We start from the raw sequence: 21,196 nt of genomic DNA on the forward strand, positions 1-21,196 counted from the left end.
AGCTTAACATAGTTAAACATAAGATTGATAATATAGCACATTTAGGAAAAGTATCATTTTGTGTGCCTTTTATTGTTCCCACACTGGTCATACCCAAGTGTGGCTGACAGGAACAGTTTTACTGATGAGTGGTGTAGAGAAGAAGTGTCTGCTGCTAATTCCAAAAGCACTCATATAGGCCCCTTATAACCTCATCTTGTTTGTTCCATCTCGTCTCATTCTCTCATCTCTTGATTTCTTGCTATTAATTTTTTGTGTGATTTTCTTTTTCAATTGAAAATATTTATTATTAATTTTTATAAATAATTTTTAAAAATTAACAAAACAAAGTATAACTTTGAATAAGGTATTTACGTAGTATAGAGTTTAAGCTTTTGGGACTTCTTAATAATATAAGTATTCATATGTTTTCCCAAACAGGTCCTTTCTTTTTATGTCTTCCACTAGTACAGGACTTTTAAGGATGTATATATACCCTATGTAAATGTTATCAGTAACAGTTATGTATTGAGCCTCTATTATGTGCTAGAGAGCTTGCTGATAAGCAGTGCCTCCTTTAATCTTCTAAACAATTCATTTTACAAAAGAAGAAACAGTCTCTGAAGAGTTAAACAATTTTCAGGAAATTTTATGACATGATCATAATTTGAATGTAGGTCTTTCTGATTCTAAAGTCTATATTTTATTGAATTCGCCCATGACCTACTTTCTCTTTCTAATTGAATATTCCTTTAATTACTTTTTTGGACAATATTTTTCTCTGTGTTTATTGAGCTGGTCATAATGATTTCACTCCTATAGGGTTAGGTTAAGTTACATTGATTTTTTAAAGACAATTTAAAATTTCATATTAATATTTTTTAAAGTTTCATAGTGAACACAAATATAATAGAAAATTAAAATCACAAAGTTAAAACAATTCATTAAATAAAAATAAACGAAAAAAAAAAAGACCTGGCACAGTCAAATAAATAAATACTTTTTTAAAAAAAGCAAGGAGGCTGTAAAAAAAAAAAACAATTCATCATGATTTAATCAGTCAGTATAAATGGGATATACTGTAAAAGAAAGTATCAAACAAAATCATAATGACTTCCAAAAACACAATTTAAATTCTCTGATATGGGTTAGTGGGACTTCTCTCCATCTATAATAGCAATTCGAAGTAGTCTTTTTTTTTAACTTTTTATTTTGTGTTGGGGTATAGCTGATTAACAATGTTGTGATAGTTTCAGGTGAACAACAAAAGGGACTCAGCCATACATATACATGTATCCATTCTCCCCCAAACTCCTCTCCCATCCAGGCTGCCACATAACATCAGGCAGAGTTCCATGTGCTCTACAATTAATTATTGTTGGTGATCCCGCTTCCCTGGTGGCTCAGAGGATAAAGCGTCTGTCTGCAGTGCAGGAGACCTGGGTTCGATCCCTGGGTTGGGAAGATCCCCTGGAGAAGGAAATGGCAACCCACTCCAGTATTCCTGCCTGGAGAATCCCATGGACAGAGGAGCCTGGTGGGCTACAGTCCACAGGGTCCCAATCCATTTTGAATATAGCAGTGTGTACATGTTCATCCCACATTCCCTAACTATCCCTTTTGCCCAGCAACCACAAGTTCGTTCTCTGTGAGTCTCCACTTTGTAAGTTCATTTGCATTGCTTCTTTTTAGATTCCACATATTAGGGATATCATACAACAGTTCTTCTTTGTCTGACTTACTTCACTCAGTATGACAATCTCTAGGTCCATCCATGTTGCTGCAAATGGCATTATTTCATTCTTTTAATGGCTGAGTAATATTTCATTGTATAAATGTACCACATCTTCTTTATCCATTTTTCTGTCAGTGGACATTTTGGTTGCTTCTATATTATTTATTTTTGCTGTTGGGTCTCAGCTGCAGCACTTGGCATCTTCCTTGCGGCACACGGGCTTCTCTCCAGTTGTGGTACGTAGGATCTAGAGTGCTCTGGTTGAGTAGTCCTGTGGCATGTGGGATCTTAGTTCCCAACCAGGGATTGAACCCACATCCCCTGCATTGGAAGGTGGATTCTTAACCACTGGACCACCAGGGAAGTTCCTCAAAGTATTCTTTATCTCAACATGTTGTCACTATACTTTTAATCTTTGTGTTGCACTTTCTTCCTTCCTGATGTTCCAAGATTTCTTCATCATTTTCTTTCTGTTTAGAGAGTTTTCTTTAGCCATTCTTTTAAGTTAGGTCTTCTGGGAAAGTTCTCTTAATTTTCCTCCCTCTGAGAAAGTCTCAGTTTCTCCTTCATACCTAAAGGATATGTTTGATGGTTATAGAATTCTGGGTTGACATTTCTTTTAACACATGAGAAATGTGCCATCTCCTTCTGGCCCCCATGGATTTTGATAAGAAAACCTGCTGTCATTCAAATTGCTTATCTTCTATAAATATTGCATCTTTTCTCTTTTGTTACTTTCAAGAATTTTTTCTTTGCTTTTAGTGTTCAAACATTTGACTGTGATGTGGCCTGGCATAGAGTTTGGGGGTTGATGGTATTTGGGTTCATCAGTTTCCTGAATTTGTAAGCTTATGTTTTTTGGACAAATTTTCAGGGAACTTAGGAAAATTTTCAGTCATTATTTCTTTGAGTGCTTTTTAATCTCTGCCCTCTTTCCAAGATTCTGGTGCCAAAACACTAAGATCTTTTATATAGCTCCATAAGGCCCTGAATCTATGTTCATTTTTTTCTATTTTTATCTCTGTTGTTCAGATTGAGTAATTTCTATTGTTCTATTTTCAAGTCCATGGATTCTTTCCACAGTTCTACTATTGGGCCAATCCACTGAACTTTTTGTTTGAACACATTGTATTTTATATTTATGTCCTAAAATCTCAATTCACCCCTTCCTTATCTTCTATTTCTTTACTTTCTGTTTTCATTGGTTTCAAGTGTGCTCAAATGGCTCACTGATACATTATTATGATGGTTGCTTCAAAGTCTTTTTTTGACAAGTCATTTTAACACCTATACCATCTAGATACGGGTATTCTGATTATTGCTTTTTCTCACTCACATTGAGATATTTTCCTGATTCTTGGTATGAGTGATTTTTTATCAAAGCACGAACATTTGGGATATTATGCTATAAAACTTTGGGCTTTATTTAAAATTTATGCTTTAGCAGACCTTCTGTGACACTGCTGTGGTGCTACCTTTTTCACCTCCACAGAGAAGGCTTTGCATGGGGTCTAGGGTTTTCTGTATGGTTTGCAAAGCTCTTGGTTTTTCAAAGTATTGTTATGTGCAACAATAGAACTATGGGGTGGAAGTAAGCATAGGTAAATCAGTCCAAGTATGCCTTCCTGGATGACTCATTTTTAAAAAACAGAGTACAATGTTTTTTATTCACTAATGAACTAAAAGTCTGTTTCTAGATGTTTCTTCCTCTTGTATGCCTCATTTGTTTTATTACTAAACAAAGCCCTATAAGGGGCAGTTTTACCTAATCCTCAGACTCAAATCCACCTTCATCTTGACTAATCTTGAAGTAATAAAGTTCATAAGTCTCATTGTCAGATACAACCACATAAAGTCAACCATGAAGATTGTTCTTCTTAAGATATTTCTTGGTACGATACTTCAAATAGCTTTTGGAGAACTGTTTCTCAGGAAAAATCATTTTATTCTTGAAGCATTCAATGTGAACAACATTCCCAAGATTTCTAGCTTTTCCATTGACTTTAACTTTCTCTAACAAAAAAATGTTCAAAATTTCCAGAATAAAAAATCCACCTTCTACTGGATGAGTTGGGTCCAAATTAAACCTCCAGGCTGACTTCTCAGGCTTCTTGTCTTTCTGCAGCATCATCTTGAAGACTGGCAGGGAATTTGAAAGAGACCAGATGATTTATTGGAGAATTAGCTCATAGCCAATGAGGACAGACTCTGCTATGGTCTGAATGTCTGTGGACCCCACAAATTCATGTGTTGAAATTTAAACACCAAAGGTGGTAGTATTAGTAGGTAATGGCTTTGAGAGGTGCTTCAGTTATGGAGAGATCCTCATAAATCATACTAGTAACTTATAAAGAGGCTCCAGAGAGATCCCTAGTCATGTGAGGACACAATGAGACATCTACAACCTGGACAGGAGTCCTCACCGGACCATGCTAGCACCCTGATCTTGTACACCAAACCTCCAGAACTGTGAGAAATAAATTTCTATTGTTTATAAAAACTTTATCTTGTCTGTGGGATTTTGTTACAGCAACTTGAAAGGACTAAGACAGGCCCCCAGTGGATGGTAGCCCAGACCAGGGTGAAGAGGAGGAAAAGAAGGGGCATTTTGCAATCCACCGGGGTTTGAAAGGTACCCAGTTTAAAAAAATCAACATCAAAAAAGTTATTATAAACCTATTATTAGAGGGAGCTGTGTTAAGCAACTAGTCTCCATGCTTTGAGTAAAAACTGAGTCAGATTCCTATGAAATTGAGTCAGAATACCAAGGGCCTGTCTAGGTCCAGGTCATGCATGTACAAACAAACAAACAAAAAAGGTTTATAATAATTAGTTAGTTCCAGATTGAAGGAGAAGATTGGAGAACAAAATTTGCATCACACAATGCCTGGTCATGTTTAGGTTTTCAAAGAAGAGGGTGAGTTACTGAGAACTTTGTTAAACAGCAACAACAGAAAAATTGGGGGACCCACTGCTGGCAATAATTAGGAGTCCTAGCCAAGAATCCTCTTGCTTGAAAATAAGCCTGGAAAATGAAAAGCTTCCATAAAACCTGCAAGTCAGGGCTTTGCCCTCTTGGCATAAATCATGCCCTAGGTAATGAGCTTTGGCTTGACACAATTGTAACCTTTCTTTGAAAACTTAGGATCAGTTCAGTTCAATTTAGTTCAGTCACTCAGTCGTGTCCGACTCTTTGTGACCCCATGAATCGCAGCACGCCAGGCCTCCCTGTCCATCACCAACTCCCAGAGTTTATTCAAACTCATGTCCATCAAGTCGGTGATGCCATCCAGCCATCTCATCCTCTGTCATCCCCTTCTCCTCCTGCCCCCAATCCCTCCCAGCATCAGAGTCTTTTCTAATGAGTCAACTCTTCACATGAGGTGGCCAAAGTATTGGAGTTTCAGCTTCAGCATCAGTCCTTCCAATGAAAACCCAGGACTGATCTCCTTTAGGATGGACTGGTTGGATCTCCTTGCAGTCCAAGGGACTCTCAAGAGTCTTCTCCAACACCACAGTTCAAAAGCATCAATTCTTCAGCGCTCAGCTTTCTTTATAGTCCAACTCTCACATCCATACATGACACTGGAAAAACCATAGCCTTGACTAGACAGACCTTTGTTGACAAAGTAATGTCTCTGCTTTTTAATATACTGTCTAGGTTGGTCATAACTTTCCTTCCAAGGAGTAAGCATCTTTTAATTTCATGGCTGCAATCACCATCTGTAGTGATTTTGGAGCCCAAAAAAATAGTCTGACTGACAGTGTTTCCACTGCCTCCCCATCTATTTGCCATGAAGTGATGGGACCAGATGCCATGATCTTAGTTTTCTGAATGTTGAGCTTTAAGCCAACTTTCACTCTCCTCTTTCACTTTCATCAAGAGGTTTTTTAGTTCCTCTTCACTTTCTGCCATAAGGGTGGTGTCACCTGCATATCTGAGGTTATCGATATTTCTCCCAGAAATCTTGATTCCAGCTTGTGCTTCTTCCAGTCCAGCGTTTCTCATGATGTACTCTGCATAGAAGTTAAATAAGCAGGGTGACAATATACATATAGCCTTGACGTACTCCTTTTCCTATTTGGAACCAGTCTGTTGGTCCATGTCCAGTTCTAACTGTTGCTTCCTGACCTGCATACAGGTTTCTCAAGAGGCAGGTCAGGTGGTCTGGTATTCCCATCTCTTTCAGAATTTTCCACAGTTTATTGTGATCCACACAGTCAAAGGCTTTGGCAAATCAATAAAGCAGAAATAGATGTTTTTCTGGAAATTTCTTGCTTTTTCAATGATCCAGAGGATGTTGGCAATTTGATCTCTGGTTCCTCTGCCTTTACTAAAACCAGCTTGAACATCTGTAAGTTCACAGTTCACATATTGCTGAAGCCTGGCTTGGAGAATTTTGAGCATTACTTTACTAGCGTGTGAGATGAGTGCAATTGTGCATTAGTTTGAGCATTCTTTGGCATTGCCTTTCTTTGGGATTGGAATGAAAACTGACCTTTTCCAGTCCTGTGGCCACTGCTGAGTTTTCCAAATTTGCTGGCAATATTGAGTGCAGCACTTTCACAGCATCATCTTTCAGGATTTGAAAGAGCTCAACTGGAATTCCATCACCTCCACTAGCTTTGTTTGTAGTGATGCTTTCTAAGGCCCACTTGACTTCACATTCCAGGATGTCTGGCTCTACTAAAAACTTAGCATATTTTAGCTAAAAAATTAAATGGACTGATACCAGTCCTACAGCTCACTTCATCTTTAGATGCAACAAAATGTTAACTATGTATTTGATGGACATAAAATAACAAGGTAATCTAAGGTCTTTAAAGTCCTAGTAAGAATCCATGAGGGGCTTCCCTGGTGGCTCAGTAGTAAAGAATCCACCTGCAATGCAGGAGACTGGGGTTTAATCCCTGGGTGGGGAAGATCCCCTGGAGAAGGAAATGGCAACCCACTCCAGTATTCTTGCCTGGGAAACCCCATGGACAAAAGGATGGGGTCACAAAGAGTCAGACACAACTTACCAACTAAACAACAAGAATTTATGAAAAGTAGGTGGGAGCTTAAGTAAACCCCTGAAAGACCTCTGCAGAGATCTTCAGACTGGGCTTTATTAGGATATAACAATATAGGTAAGTCTGGGTCCAAATGAACTATAACCTCATTATGAATTAAAGAATCCTCATGAATTTCAAGAAGCAGTGATCAGAAAAATGTTTATTCTGGCAATACCATTTGCACTATTCAGTTATTAGATGTCATGTCACAAGAGAAAAGAATGTTCTATGGTGTGAGATCTACATTTTTATTATTCTACTGGAAAATCTGTACCCATTAAACAGTAACTCACCATTCCTTCTTCCTTCTAGCCCTTGGTAACCTCTATTCTTTTTGTCTATGAATTTGCCTATTCTGGATACCTCATGTAAGTGGAATCAAAGGGACATGCTCTGGCAAGATGGGCTGCCAGATGAACAACCTTCTAAGTCCCATGGGTCTTACTACCTGCAGGACAAGTGTAGCCTAGTGTTAGGAGCATGCATTGTCAGCAGGCGACCTGGATTTGAATCCTAGCTCCACTACTTCTTTTGCTCTTTTTTAATTAAAATATTTTTCTAATTGTGGTAAAATGCACATAACATTAAATTTATCATCTTAATGACCTGCCTCTTGCAGGTCAGGAAGCAATGGTTAGAACTGGACATGGAACAACAGACTGGTTCCAAATAGGAAAAGGAGTACGTCAAGGCTGTATATTGTCACCCTGCTTATTTAATTTATATGCAGAGTACATCATGAGAAATGCTGGGCTGGATGAAGCACAAGCTGGAATCAAGATTGCTGGGAGAAATATCAATAACCTCAGATATGCAGATGACACCACCCTTATGGCAGAAAGTGAAGAGGAACTAAAAAACCTCTTGATGAAAGTGAAAGAGGAGAGTGAAAAAGTTGGCTTAAAGCTCAATATTCAGAAAACTAAGATCATGGCATCTGGTCCCATCACTTCATGGCAAATAGATGGGGAAACAGTAGAAACACTGTCAGTCAGACTTTATTTTTTTGGGCTCCAAAATCACTACAGATGGTGATTGCAGCCATGAAATTAAAAGATGCTTACTCCTTGGAAGGAAAGTTATGACCAACCTAGACAGCATATTAAAAAGCAGAGACGTTACTTTGCCAACAAAGATCCATCTGGTCAAGGCTATGGTTTTTCCAGTGGTCATGTATGGATGTGAGAGTTGGACTGTGAAGAAAGCTGAGCGCTGAAGAATTGATGCTTTTGAACTGTGGTGTTGGAGAAGACTCTTGAGAGTCCCTTGGACTGCAAGGAGATCCAACCAGTCCATCCTAAAGGAGATCAGTCCTGGGTTTTCATTGGAAGGACTGATGCTGAAGCTGAAACTCCAATACTTTGGCCACCTTATGTGAAGAGTTGACTCATTAGAAAAGACCCTGATGCTGGGAGGGATTGGGGGCAGGAGGAGAAGGGGACGACAGAGGATGAGATGGCTGGATGGCATCACCGACTCAATGGACATGAGTTTGAGTAAACTCCGGGAGCTGGTGATGGACAGGGAGGCCTGGCGTGCTGCGGCTGTGGGGTCACAAAGTGTTGGACATGACTGAGCGACTGAACTGAACTGAATTGAACTTAACTATTTTTAAGTGTACAGTTCAATAGTGTTAAGTATATTCACATTAGGAAACCAATCTCCCAAACTCTCTATCTTGCAAGACTGAAACTCTATACCTATTAAACAACAGCTTCCTACTCCCTTCTACCCCCAGGCCCTGGCAACCACCATTATATTTCATGTCTTTCTAAATGTGACTTCCCTTCTAAATAGGTTTCCCTGGTGACTCCACAGTGAAGAATCCACTTGCCAAGCAGGAGACGCGGGTTCAATCCCTGGGTCAGGAAGATCCCCTGGAGATGAAAATGGCAATGTACTCCAGTATTCTTGCCTGATAAATCCATGGACAGAGGAGCCTGGTGGACCCCAGTCCATGGGGTCACAAAAGAGTTGGACACAACTTAGCAACTAAACAAAATGTGACTACTCTGGATACCACTCAGATAGGTAGAATCTACATCATTTGCGCTTTTGTGACTGACCTACTTCACTTAGCAAAATGTTTTTAAAGTTTGCCCAAGATGTGGCATGTATCAGAATTTCATTCTTTTATAAGGCTGAATAATATTCCACTGTATATGTGTGTGTATGTGTGTGTGTGTGTATATCTATTCAGTCTGGATAGAGATTTATCAATTTTATTTTTCTTCTCACACTGGAGGGTGTTGAGCCAAAGAGTGACATGATATGATTTATAGTTAGTACTATCATTCTAGTTACTTGATCTAAAATAGAATATAGAAAAACAGCATGATTTGGCACGAAAATGGACACATAGATCAATGGAACAGAACAGAGCCCAAAAATAAGCTCCTGCATCTAGAGTCAAATAGTCTATGACAAAAGGAGGCAAGAACACAAAATGGAGAAAAGACAGTCACCTCAACTGTGGTGCTGGGAAAACTGGACAGCTACAAGTGAAACACTGAAATTAGAACATTCCCTCATACCACATAAAAAATAAACTCAAAATGGTTTAAAGATCTAAATGTAAGACACGAGGCCATAAAACTCCTAGAAGAGAACACAGGCAGAACACTCTTTGACATAAATCATAGCAATATTTTCTCGGATTAATCTCCCAAGCAAAAGAAATAAAAGCAAAAATAAACAAGTGGGTCCCAATTAAACTTAAAAGTTTTTGCTCAGCATAAAAAACCATCAATAATATAAAAGGACAACCTACTGAGTAGGAGAAAATATTTACGAATGATGCAGCCAATGACAGGTTAATATCCAAATTATACAAAAGCACACACAACTCAATATTAAAAAAATAAACAGTACAATAAAAAACTGGGCAGAAAACCTGAACAGACATTTTTCCAAAGAAGACATAGAGATTCTGACTAATAGGCATATGAAAATATACTTGATATGGCTAATTATTAGAGAAATGCAAATCAAAACCACAATGAGGTATCACCTCACACCTGTCAGGATGACTGCCATCAAAAACTCTACAAATAACAAATGTTGAAGGGGATTTGGAGGAAAGGGAACCCCTGTACACCGTTGGTGGGAAAAAAAATTGGCAAAGCCACTATGGAAAACAGTATGGTGGTTCTTCAAAAAGCTAAAAATAGGAACTTCCCTGACCGTTCAGTGGTTAAGACTCCATGCTTCTACTGTAGGGGCCCAGGATTTGATCCCTGGTTGGGGACCTAAGATCCAACATGCACACCACATACATGGCCAAAAGATTAAAAAAAAAAGCTAACAGAACTACCATGTGTATATATATATAACATTGTAGTATATATATACACAATGGAATATTACTCAGCCATAAAAATAATGAATACTTCCATGTGCAGCAACATGGATGGACTGGTAAGTTAGACAGAAAAACAAATGTATGTGATATCACTTATATGTGGAATCTAAAAATACAAATTAAATGTATATACAAAACAGAAACACAGACGGAGAAAAACAGACTCACAGATATAGAAAAAAACTTGTGCTTACCAAAGGGGAGAGGGAAGTGGGGAGGGGCAAATTAGGGAATGGATTAACAGATACAAATTACTACATAGAAAGTGAACAAGCAACAAGGCTTTATTGTGCAGCAGAGGGAATTACACCCATTACCCTGCAACAGCCTACAAGGGATACAGTGCTTCCCCGGTGGCTCACCCATAAAGAATCCACCTGCCAGTGCAGGGGATGCAAGTTTGATTCCCGGGTAGAGAAGATCCCCTGGAGGAGGAAATGGCAACCTACTTCAGTAACCTTGCTTGGAAAATTTCATGGACAGATGAGCTTGGAGCGCTACAATCCATGGGGTCACAAAGAGTTGGATACAACTTAGCAACTAAACAATAACAACATAATGGAACATAATCTGCAAAAATACTGAATGATTATGCTGTACACTTGAAACTAATACAATGCTGTAAATCAACTATTCATCAACAACAAAATCTGTATTTTGACACACACACACAATAATAGATAAATTAAACAGAATGTAGAAGAGGAAAAGACAAGCAGGGAGTTCAATTAGAAGAGTATAAAATTAGTCCAAAGCAGAGATAATGGTGGTGTAGGTTAGGCTGTTAGCAATGGAAATGAGAAGTGGTTTATAATATACTTTGACAGTACAGCAGATAGGATTTACTGATAGCAGGAATTAGGGTACACCTGTATGAAGTAAACAGAAGAATTAAGTACTGTTACCAGTTTTTGGTCTGAACAACTGAAAGAATTGTTATTTACTGGGAGAAGAAGAAAAGTTTTGGAAATGAGAAAGTTAAGAGCAGATTTACAACTTAATCAAAAAAATAAGCAAAAGGCCTAAATAGACATTTCTCCAAATAAGACACACAGATGTCCAACAGGCACATGAGAAGATGTACAACATTGCTAATTATCACAGAAATGCACATCAAAACCTCACACCAGTCAGAATGGCCATCATCAAAAAGTCTACAAATAACAAATGCTGGAGAGGGTGTGGAGAAAAAGGAACCCTCCTACACTGTTGGTGGGAATGTAAGCTGGTACAGTCACTATGGAGAACAGCATGGAGATTGCTTAGAAAAACTAAACCCAGAGTTACCATATGATCCAACAATCCCACTCCTGGGCATATATCCAGAAAAGATGAAAACTCTAAATTCGAAAAGATACATGTACCCCAGTGTTCATAGCAGCACTATTTATAATAGCCAAGACTTGGAAACAGTATAAATGTCTATCAACAGATGAATGGATAAAGAAGATGTGGTACACACACACACACTGAAATATTACTCAGCCAGAAGAAAGAATAAGACAATGCCATTTGCAGCACCATGGATGGACCGAGAGATTATCCTACTAAGTCAGACAGAGAATGACAAATATGTATCACTTTTGAATCTAAAAAATAAAAATGATACAAAGGAATTCATTTACAAAACAGAAATAGACTCACAGACACAGAAAACAAATTTATGGTTACCAAAGGGGAAGAGGGGGGAGGGATAAATTAGGAATTTGGGATGAACATATATACGCTGTATATAAAATAAAACACAAGGACCTATTACAGGGAACTATATTTAATATCTTGCAATAACCTATAATGGAAAAGAATCTGAAAAGGAGTATATATTCTTTTTTTTTTTCCTATCTTTTTTTTTTCCATTTATTTTTATTAGTTGGAGGCTAATTACTTTACATCATTGCAGTGGTTTTTGTCATACATTGACATGAATCAGCCATGGATTTACATGTATTCCCCATCCCGGTCCCCCCTCCCACCTCCCTCTCCACCCGATCCCTCTGGGTCTTCCCAGTGCACCAGGCCTGAGCACTTGTCTCATGAACCCAACCTGGGCTGGTGATCTGTTTCACCCTAGATAATATACATGTTTCGATGCTGTTCTCTTGAAACATCCCACCCTCGCCTTCTCCCAGAGTCCACAAGTCTGTTCTATATATCTGAGTCTCTTTTTCTGTTTTGCATATAGGGTTATCGTTACCATCTTTCTAAATTCCATATATATGTGTTAGTATACTGTAATGATCTTTATCTTTCTGGCTTACTTCGCTCTGTATAATGGGCTCCAGTTTCATCCATCTCATTAGAACTGATTCAAATTAATTCTTTTTAATGGCTGAGTAATATTCCATGGTGTATATGTACCACAGCTTCCTCATCCATTCGTCTGCTGATGGGCATCTAGGTTGCTTCCTGAAAAGGAGTATATATTCTTATATCTATATCTACATAATGAAATCACTTTGCTGTACACTGGAACATTGTGAACCAACTATACTTCAACAAAGAATTAATTAAAAAAAAGAGCCCAATTTTAGGTATGTTAAATTTGAGATGTCTGTTAAATTTCCAAGGAGACAGTTGACTCTATCATTTGGAGTTCAGAGAAGATTAGACTGTTGATGTAAAATTTGAGAGTTATCAACATATAAATAGCATCACATTTGGATTTTGGGGGAAGCAGATTCTAAGGCAGACTTCAGTGTTTAGAAGGTTGAATAGAGAATGTCATCGGAATCAACATCTCTGGAAGGCAGGAGGGAGGTGAGCTATGATGCAGGCCTGACAACCCGAGATGACTACATGAGAAGCTCTGGAGCTGAAATGGCCTGACAGAGTTGTCCTATGTGAGGCTGAGAGAGTAAGCCCTTGATACTCTTGCCTCAACCAGTTATCAAATGTCGACCACCCCCAGTAGGACGACCTCAGGCGAGGAGGTTCTGCCAACTGAGGTAATCCCTGCGAGGACGGACAGATGAAGCCTGTCCACTGACAGCAGCCTCAGCAGCTGGGGCACAAGTCCTTCCTTGAAGGTACATCAGAGTGTCCACCACGGATAGTTTTTAAAATCAAGGCTGGGTCAGCTCACCAAGAGAGTGATGCAGATAAAGAGGTACACTGACAGAGCTCCGAGGCACCTTGAGAGATCAGGCGAATAAGAAGGATGCAGCAAAACAGTTTAGGAGAAGCAGCTAGTGAAGTCAGAGAAAAGATGAGCGAATATGAGGTTCTGGAAGCGAAGTCAAGCAAGTATACCACTGCTATTACTCCCACTACTGTTCTTGGTACAATTTAATCGTCACAACACTACGAATTAGATGATATTATTATCACCCCCATGTTTTGAGGCACAGAGTTTAAAGGTCCCTATCCAGGTTACACAGCCTGTGGTGGTTGGAGCTCTAATTTTGAGCCTTTGCTGGCTTAAGAGTCCATACTCCTGACTGCCTCACTACCTGAACTCCAAACAACTGTGTAACATACTGTCAATCAGGTGAAGGAAAAAGACCAAGAACTGACCACTGAATTTGGCAATGTGTACTTATCAGCAAAGGCAGTTTTGCTGGAACTGTGGGAGTGAAAGCCTGAAGGCAGAAAATTCAAACACAGTACTTACCAGCAGTTCCCTGGTAGTCCAGTGGTTAGGACTCTCCTGACAACGGACCAGACTACTGCCATCCCTTGGCCTTGAAAACTTGGTTTGTTGCTATCAAATTGATTCAACCATCATTTTATTTTGATGATCAAAGAATGCTTGCCAGCAGATAGAATTCTGAAGGCTAGAGAAACACATTGATCTCTATTTTGGTGGGTAACTGGGCCCCCTTCAGTGGAAGCGCAGAAACCTAACCACTGGACTGCCAGGGAATTCCCTCTTTCTATATTTACTGTATGACCATGATAGTAAGGAGAGTGGGGAGTTGAAACAATTGAATTCTAATAAATCAAATTATCCTTCCTCCCAGCAATGTCTTCTAGTCTCCCTTTCCTACCTCTCTGAACAACTTCTTCATGAATTTTGGAGAAGAAACATGTGCACTTTGCTGCCCTGTGCTGGAAAGTCTCTGCTGAAATGTGTGGATCTTTCATCTCTTCTCACCCAGAGGAGAGGCCTGTATTTATACATGGACAGGAGGGGTGGGCCCACAAAAGCATCGACAGAGAAACTGAGGGAGGAAGGAACTCATAAAAAGGGATAAATATTAAGCCCTGCTCTTAGTTACTTGAGGCAGTGAAGGCAGGAGAAAATATGGACTAGCTGCAGCACAGGTAATACGCTGTGAAGTATTAAGTCAGGTTACCATACATGACAGAAAACTCATATCTCAGACAAGTTTGAGCCAAAGAGGGATTTATTGCATCCTGCATTTAAAAAGTCCAGAGGCAGCCTCAGTTTAGGCAAATCTGGATCAGGGATTCAAACGCTATCATCATAATTCACTCTCTATCTCATCTGGGTTTTCCTATTTACTGGCTTCATTCTCATCCTGCTGATCCCATGTTGGGGCAAGTTGGCTGCCAGCCGTTCTAGGCTGGCAAATATCTTTTCTTTACTTTCAGGTTCCCTGGTGGTTCAGATGGCAAAGAACCTGTCTGCAATGCAGAAGATCTGGAGTTAATTCTTGGGTCAGGAAGATCCCCTGGAGAAGGGAATGGCAACCCACTCCGGTATTCTTGCCTGGAGAATTCCATGGACAGAGGAGCCTGACGGGCTACAGTCCATGGGGTCACAAATTGTTAAAAAGAGTTTAAGCACTACAGATAGAGAACTTCTATTCTTACAGTTCAGTGAAAGTCCTAAAACTGAGTCTCACTGGCTCTGATTGCTCTAACTTGAGTCACATGGCCATCCTTGAATCAATCAGTACAGCCAAGGAGAGATTTTATCAATTAGAGATGCCTTCAACTGCAGACAACAGCAAACCTGATAAAATAAAGTGCACGTTCCTTATATTAAAAGATGTGTGGAGTAGAAAGTCACTGCTGATGATTCAATGGATTGACATTTTCTATAGTTCTTTTTTTTTTGGTAGGATGGCTGCTGCAGTTCCAAAAAACCACATCCAGGTTCTAGGCAGGAAAAAGGATGCTATGGGAAGAAAATGTTCCTCTTTAGAGAAAGCAAAAGTTTTCCCAAAAGCACCTGGCAGACTTCTGCTTATGACCCACTGATCATAAGTGGGTCACAAGGCTACTCCTACCTTCAAGGGAGGTTGGGAGCCAAGTATTTTGCTCTTCCAGACTCTCTAGTTGAGTTGGGCTGGGAAGAAGGGGATTGAGGATGGGAATTAGGTTAGCCAATCAATGGGATCTGCCATACATGTAATGCTCTGACTGGCAGAGCCTGGTTGGCAAGTCCACTTCTGGAGCTGGAGTGGACTCTTTTCCCCAAGGACAGATGAACTGGGCATGACAGAGGGAAACCAGGTGCTATAAACATAAAAAGGAGGAATGAATGTTAGGCGGACAAGAGGTGGCTCAGACAGTAAAGCGTCTGCCTACAATGCGGGAGACCCAGGTTCAATCCCTGGGTTGGGAAGATCTCCTGGAGAAGGAAATGGCAACCCACTCCAGTATTCTTGCCTGGAAAATCCAAGGGACACAACTGAGTGACTTCATTTCATTTCATTTCACTGTATATGTTTAAGGCCAACTTGTGACTTGGCCTCACCAGAAGTGAAAGTGAAAGTGTCGGTTAGTCACGTCTGACTCTTTGTGATCCCATGGACTATACAGTCCATGAAATTCTCCAGGCCAGAATACTGGAGTGGGTAGCCTTTCCCTTCTCCAGGGGATCTTCCCAACCCAGGGATCGAACCCAGATCTCCCTCATTGCAGGCAGATTCTTTACCGACTGAGCCACAAGGGAAGCCCTCATCAGAAGTACACAGAATCTAACAGCAGACATAAGAAAGCGCAAGTTACATGTATTTACCTTAGCATTATCTTAGGTGATATTTCATATCTCTTTCAATTCTAAAAGGTGAAGTAATAATAGCTATAATTACATGAACCATCCAATTTATTTTGTAATAGTTCAATTAAAAATTTCCTCCTTTTAAAAAATATTTTATTTTTGGCTACACCAGGTCTTAGTTGGGGCATGCGGGATCTTTAATCTTCACTGCAGCATGTGGAATCTAGTTCCCTGACCAGGGATGGAACCTGGGCCCCCTGCATTAGAAGCACAGAGTCTTAATCACTGGACTACCAGGGAAATCCCCCAGTAGTCCTCCCTCTATCTTCCCTCCCTCACTCAGAGCATCTGTTGGTATGTTAAGGAATATCTGTTTTACTTAGGAGACTATTCAGATTTAGTAATATATGTTAAGAATTAGTGTTAGGTACTTCCACATAGATTATTTTACACAGTCCTACCACAGAATCCATTTACTGATGAGGAAACTGAAGTTACATGACTTGTTCAAGGTCTTGTGAGCTTTATGTTCCAAGCTAACATATTCCCTACTCCAAAAATACTTTTCTTCTTGCCAAACCACAACTGCAGCATGACTGCCTCAGAAGAGAATGGGCCCATTCCAATGAAACCAGGTCACTGGGGCAGTTTTCAAATATCCTAAAAACTCTTTTTTTCCCTCCATGTAAAATCAAATGAAGTGCCAATCACTCTTGGACTGAAGGTCCTAAACCTCTTCAAGAGGCAACCCTCTACCTTAATTTAAGAGTGGTTATTTAGGATGCCTTGCGTGGGTTTTGTGACTTTTTCCAGCTGGACTCTCCAAGGCATTCCAACTAGCCTAGTGCCCTGAAGCAAAAAAAAAAAAAAAAAAAAACCATCTACCCTAGCAATAGCTGCCCTGCCCTCTGCAGTCCTCAGGCTGGTGGCGCCCTCCTTCGCACAAAGAAGCAGGCCTGGCTTCCTGCACCACAGCAGACAGTATTGAGCAGAGCGTTCCCAGGCAGGGATTAGAAAGACTAATCTGCTATGACAGCTGAACCTGACTGCCAGGGACCTCCTTTGATTCCTAAGTGTGGCATTCTAGGGTCCTCCCTTGGCAGAAACTCAGCTTTCTGAATAGAGTTCTTCTGCGTTGCTGTATACGTAATATAAACTTCTTAATACGTGGTTGACTAGGTAGATGGTAGCTCCTTCTCAAAAATCCAGGTTTTAAAATAAACACATGAGCAGATAACACAGGACATCCAAAAAAAAAGCACTTAATAAATGTATAAGGTTCATTTTTTTGGAACAAATTTTCTTCACATTGCAATGATCAGTTGTATAAAAATCAGCGAATACTCATAGATACTTCTAGCATTTTTTATTAGTTGGGATTAGTTATGCCCAACTATTACATGTATGAAAAAAACCTGAGCTCTTATTAGATATGACTCCAACCTGAAAAGAAAAACGTTTAATATACTTCCTTCCAGTTTTAGAATTAATGTCACTGAAGCGTGACCTAAATTACAAAATTTGGATTTAATTTCCTAAAATTACATGAGGTATTTTTAAAATCTGCTATATTTGTGAGTACTTACTTTGATCAATCATTTCAGTACTGTCCAAACAAAATAAAATGGAGAAATAAATTATTATATAATATTCCAGTTACAAAATTTTCTCTTATAATGATCAAAAGTTCGCTCTGGTAAAGTCACTGACCATAATAAGTTTATATTACCAATTACAACTATAAAATATATTCACTTAAATTTTCCTGAAAAGAAAAAAATATCATCAACAAATATTGAACTCTAGTGATATGGGATTCCCAGGTGGCTTAGTGGCAAAGAAACCATCTGCCAATGTAGGAGACATGGATTTGATCCTTGGGTCAGGAAGATCCCCTGGAGAAGAAAATAGCAAAGCACTTCAGTATTCTTGCCTGTGAAATCCCATGGACAGGGGAGTCTGGTGGGTATAATCTATGCGGTCACAAAGAGTTGGACATGATTGAGCAACTGAGCACGCATGAACGCAGTTAGTGATGAATATGTTGAACTATTAAGGGGGAAGCTTATTAATATTTGTAATTTCCTTTGAAAGACACAAGCACACTGATATTCATGCATGTGCACTCACTCAATCATGTCTGACTCTTTGGGACCCCATGGACTATAGCCTGCCAGGCTCCTCCATCCATGAGATTCTCCAGGCAAGAATAATGGAGTGGGTTGCCATGCCCTTCTCCAGGGAATCTTCCTGACCCAGGGATCAAACCTGAGTCTCCAGACTCTCCCGCACTGGCAGATGGATTCTTTACCATTCTCTAACATTTCTTTACTGAGCCACCTGGGAAGTCACTGATATTCACTGCAGCACTATTTATAATAGCCAAGATATAGAAGCAACTAAAGTGTCCATCAACAGATGAATTAACAAGAAGATATGGTGTACATATATACATATAGTGGGCTTCCCTAGAGGCTCAGTGGTAAAGAATCCACCTGCAAATGCAGGAGACATGGGTTTGATCCTTGGGTCAAAAGATCCTCTGAAGGAGGAAATGGCAACCCAATCCAGTATTCTTGCTTGAGAAATCCCACAGACAGAGGAGCCTGGTGGGCTACAGTCTATGGGGTGGCAAAAGAATCAGACGTGACTTAGTGACTAGACAACAACATATACACATATGTGTGTGTGTATACATACAATAGAATATTACTCAGCAAAACAAAAAAAGAAAATCTTGCCATTTGAGGCAACATGGGTGGATATAGAGGGTATTACACTAAGTCAAATAAGTCAGGTAGACAAAGACAAATATTGGATGTTATCATTTACATGAGAAATCTAAAAAAATAAAACAAACGAATAAATAAATACAACAAAGGAGAAACAGAGTCACAGATACAGAAATTAAACTATTGGTTACCACTGGGGAGAGGGAAGGGAGTAGGGGAGTGATAGGAGTAAGAAATTAAGAGGTACAGCTACCACGTATAAAATAAATAATCTACAAGGATATACTGTACAGCACAGGGAACACAGCCAATATTTTGTAATAAGCTTAAATGGAGTATAATCTATAAAAATATTGAATCACTATATTGTATACCTGAAACTAATATAATACAGTACGTTAAATACATTTCAATTTAAAAGAAGAATACATATGATGTCAAGCACACGAAAAGGTACTAAACCTCATGAATCACCATGAAGATGTAATTTAAAACCACAATCAGGCACAATTACCTACACACCAGAATGGCCACAGTAAAAAAAAAAAACTTAAAAAAAAAAAAAAACTCTAACAATGTTAAATGTTAGCAAGAATATGAAACAACTTGACCCGTCATACAATGCTGGTAAAATAGTACAACCACTTTGGAGGACTTAGTAGTTTCCAATGAACTCAAACATACCTTTACCCTATGACTTAATAATTATACTTTTAGGTATCTACCAAAGAGAACTATACAAATAGTCACAGCAGTGTTTGTTATAGAGGTCTCAAATTAGAAATGAACTAAAAGTACAAACACAGAAGAAGAATGGGTTTAAAAAACTGGTGTAGGGCTCCTCTTGTGGTTCAGTGCTTAAGAATCCACCTGCTAAATGCAGGGAATGTGGGTTCAATCCCTGCTCTGGGATACCATGGGGCAATTAAGCCCAAGCACCACAACTACTGAGCCTGTGGTCTAGAGCCCTCAAACCTCAGCTTCTGAAACCCACACACCTAGGGGTCGTGCTCTGCCAAAGACAAGCCACGGCGGTGAGGAGCCTGAGCACAGCTAGAGTGCCCGTCTTCACTGCAACTAGAAAAAGCCCACACACAGCAAGGAAGACACAGTGCAGCCAAATAATTACATCAATAAATACTTTTTTTAAAATGTGGTATAAAACCTGAAAGAAGTAATTGATAAACTTTATTTCATGAAAATTAAAAACCTGGCTTTGTGAAACAAAGTTATAAAGAGAATCAGAAAAGAAGCCACAGACTGGGAGAAAGCATTTGCAAAAGACACACCTAACAAAGGACTACTATCTAAGATAGACAAAGAACTTTGAAAACTGAATAGGAAAACCTGACTTTTAAAATGGGCCAAAGACAACATACAAATGACAAGTAAGCATATGATGTTGCACATCATATATCATCAAGGAAATGCAAATTAAAACAATAGGTAAGATATTACCACACACCTAATTAGGTCAAAATCTAGAACATGACAACCCCAAATGCGTGAAGAATGTGGAGCAACAGGAACTGTTATTCATCACTGGTGGGAATACAAAATGGTACAGCCACTTTGGAAGACAGTTTGGTGGTTCCTTACAAAACTAAATATACTCTTAGCAAACAATCAAGCAATTGTGTTCCTTGGTATTTATCCAAAAGAGTTGAAAACTTATATCCACTTAAAAACCTGCCCAAAGAGGTTCAGAGGGGCTTTATTCATAATTGCTAAAACTTGGAAGCAACCAAGGTACTCTACGGTAGATGAACAGATACATAAACATAATCCAGAAAATGAGATATTATTCAGCATTAATATGAAAAGAACTATCAAGCCATGAAAAGACATGGGAGAATCTTAAATGCCTATTACTAAAAGAAGCCAATCTGATAAGGCTACATACTATATGACTCCAATGGAATCATATGACATCATGGCAAAGATAAAACTAAAGAGACAGTGAACAGACCAGTGGTTGCCAGGGATCTGAAAGGGTTGGGGGTGTTGGAGAAATGAAAAGACAGAAGCCAAGGATTTTTAGGGCAGCGAAAAACATTGTGTATGATATTATATAAAGATGGATACATGGATACCTTTGTTGAAAACTGTGGAACATACAAACCAGGAATAAACACTTAGGTGTAAACTATCAACTTTGGGAGATTATGACACATCAAGGTAGGGTCATTCTTGGCAAAATATAGTATTTTGGTGAGTAATGTTGACAGTGGGGAAGGCTATGCATGTGTATATGGAAAATCTCTCTACCTTCCTCTGTTTTATTATAAACCTAAAACTGTTAAAAAAAAGTTTAAAAATGTGGTATTAATATATTTATATAATGAAATACTGCTCAGCAACTAAAAGTAACATACTACTGAAATCAGCAACGGCATGGATAAATCTTAGAAATATGCTGAGTG

At 39.1% G+C, this 21,196-nt stretch overlaps 1 non-coding gene and 1 pseudogene across 1 annotated transcript; both read right to left on the bottom strand.

The window, feature by feature from the left end:
- Window positions 1–1,005: 1,005 nt before the first annotated feature.
- On the bottom strand, window positions 1,006–4,904 carry LOC110123519 (ribosomal protein eL22-like 1 pseudogene; annotated as a pseudogene).
- An 11,364-nt stretch (window positions 4,905–16,268) lies between these two features.
- On the bottom strand, window positions 16,269–16,341 carry TRNAR-UCU (transfer RNA arginine (anticodon UCU)). Its single transcript has one exon. It is a non-coding gene; the product is annotated as a tRNA-Arg (tRNA).
- Window positions 16,342–21,196: the final 4,855 nt, after the last annotated feature.

This window comes from Odocoileus virginianus, unplaced genomic scaffold, assembly GCF_023699985.2.
Source record: "Odocoileus virginianus isolate 20LAN1187 ecotype Illinois unplaced genomic scaffold, Ovbor_1.2 Unplaced_Contig_8, whole genome shotgun sequence".
Taxonomy (NCBI): domain Eukaryota; kingdom Metazoa; phylum Chordata; class Mammalia; order Artiodactyla; family Cervidae; genus Odocoileus; species Odocoileus virginianus.